The sequence below is a fragment of the Schistocerca serialis genome, unplaced genomic scaffold (genome assembly GCF_023864345.2).
Source record: "Schistocerca serialis cubense isolate TAMUIC-IGC-003099 unplaced genomic scaffold, iqSchSeri2.2 HiC_scaffold_167, whole genome shotgun sequence".
NCBI classification, from domain to species: Eukaryota; Metazoa; Arthropoda; class Insecta; order Orthoptera; family Acrididae; genus Schistocerca; species Schistocerca serialis.
In genome coordinates this window covers 7,501-10,000 of record NW_026047727.1, presented here as the reverse complement: position 1 = coordinate 10,000, position 2,500 = coordinate 7,501, and the positions used below count along the sequence as shown (strand labels likewise).

The 2,500-nt window shown below is 63.4% G+C and overlaps 1 pseudogene; it reads right to left on the bottom strand.

Moving 5' to 3' along the window:
- LOC126443669 (large subunit ribosomal RNA) overlaps window positions 1-2,500 on the bottom strand; it is a 7,956-nt pseudogene that overhangs the window by 3,544 nt on the left and 1,912 nt on the right.

Here is a 2,500-nt window from a genome sequence, read left to right as displayed (position 1 = left end):
TGGGGCGAAAGTCAGCGGGGGATGTTGGTGCAGCCGTTTTGGGGAGAAGTGACGTCCGGGCGCGAAGCAGACGCTCGGGGAGGGCGCGGGCCAGGAGGAAGAGGTTCAAGAGTTTCACCAGGACTTCATGCGGCAGGCGCCGCAGCTCCGCTGGAGTCAGGCCGTCCGGCCCGGCTGCCGATCCCCTGGGCGGCAAGGCAGCAGCGACCTCCTCACGTGTGACCGGCCCCCATAGGCACTCAGGAGCGACAGGCTCCGAGTGCGGGAGAAGGCGGTCACGGATGAAGCCGGCGGTGGAGATCGGCTTCTTCGTGAAGAGGTCCGCCCAGAAGTCCAGCAGACCGGGGATGTCGGGTGGCGGCTGCAGCAGGGTGCCGTCCAGCAAGCCGCGCACGCAACGCGCACGCGACCTACGGAAGGCGTCCTGTGTCCGCGCGTATTCCCAGCGGCGCCGCTTGCGCTTCTGCAGCGGCGGGGCGGCAGGCGGCCGCTTGGATGGTTGGCGCGGCCGCTGTGTCCTGGTGATCGACCTCTCCCCCCTGGACCCGACCGACGCAAGGGCATCCGGGAGCATGCCCAGGATGACATCGGGCGGCGTGCCCCGCCCCAGACCAATGACTCGATCCAGGGCAGAGAAACGCTGGGCGGAAGCAGGTAGCCCCGCCAGATGCTCCCAGATGGCGGCGTCAGTCGGCCCCTCCGGCGGCGGCCCGGTGGTGTCGGCCGCGAAGTCCTCGGCTGCGTCGACGGGCGGCGCAGCGGCCTCGCCCGCGTCAGGCAGCGAGCTCGCTGCTCCACGGCGGGACGCCGGCTCTTCACCCCGACCGATCTCAAGTGCCTCCATGAATTTGCGGACAAGCTGCTTGTGGGCAGCTTGCCGCCGTCGGCACTTGATTGCCTCAAGCGTTCGGTCGGGGAACATCCTGGTAAGTTCTTGATTTACAAAGAAGAACCGGGCGTCCCTCTCCAGGAACAGTTCGGCCTCTGCCTTGGCGAGCGACAGGACTTCTTCCTCCGTCCACCTCGCGCGATGCCTCTCCGTCACGATCTCAGCGTTGGCGGCCGCAGGGTGTTGGCGGCGGCGATGGACCCCGAGACCGTTCTTCGTGGTAAAAGTGCGGTGGCACTCACTGCAAGCAAAGGGAGCTACACAAACTATCGCATTTTCGTTACGGCCGGTTGGCCGGATAGGTGCTGGGGTAGCTGGGGTGGCACCTTCAGCGGAAGGGCCACCATCTCTTGTTTCTTGTCGGCTGCCCCCAACTATAAAGGGATAATGCGAGGGGGGGCTGGTAACCCCCCCAAGCCCCTGGTGCGGTCTTCCACTCTGCAAAAATCAGCGGGCCCACGAGAAGGGGAGAAGACCGCAGGAGAGGAGAGGCTAAGAGGGCTAGGCCCATGTATTGCGCATCACTCTCCCTGTAACTATAACCCAAGGAAGGCACCTCGCAGCAGCAGCACGACTACATCAAGACCGCACTTCGAAAAGCCAAGTCCGGATGCAGCCACACCGCCGCCACTTGGCCACCTTAAGAGAGTCATAGTTACTCCCGCCGTTTACCCGCGCTTGCTTGAATTTCTTCACGTTGACATTCAGAGCACTGGGCAGAAATCACATTGCGTCAACACCCGCTAGGGCCATCGCAATGCTTTGTTTTAATTAGACAGTCGGATTCCCCCAGTCCGTGCCAGTTCTGAGTTGATCGTTGAATGGCGGCCGAAGAGAATCCGCGCACCCGCGCGCCCCCGGAGGAGCACGCTAAGGCGGACGCGGCCTCGCAGCAAGGAAGATCCGTGGGAGGCCAAGGCACGGGACCGAGCTCGGATCCTGCACGCAGGTTGAAGCACCGGGGCGCGAACGCCGCGCAGGCGCGCGCATCCTGCACCGCCGGCCAGCACGAGGCCGACCAACGGCGAGAGCAGACCACGCCCGCGCTAAACGCCCGCACTTACCGGCACCCCTACGGCACTCACCTCGCCCAGGCCCGGCACGTTAGCGCTGACCCACTTCCCGACCAAGCCCGACACGCCCCGATCCTCAGAGCCAATCCTTATCCCGAAGTTACGGATCCAATTTGCCGACTTCCCTTACCTACATTATTCTATCGACTAGAGGCTCTTCACCTTGGAGACCTGCTGCGGATATGGGTACGAACCGGCGCGACACCTCCACGTGGCCCTCTCCCGGATTTTCAAGGTCCGAGGGGAAGATCGGGACACCGCCGCAACTGCGGTGCTCTTCGCGTTCCAAACCCTATCTCCCTGCTAGAGGATTCCAGGGAACTCGAACGCTCATGCAGAAAAGAAAACTCTTCCCCGATCTCCCGACGGCGTCTCCGGGTCCTTTTGGGTTACCCCGACGAGCATCTCTAAAAGAGGGGCCCGACTTGTATCGGTTCCGCTGCCGGGTTCCGGAATAGGAACCGGATTCCCTTTCGCCCAACGGGGGCCAGCACAAAGCGCATCATGCTATGACGGCCCCCATCAACATCGGATTTCT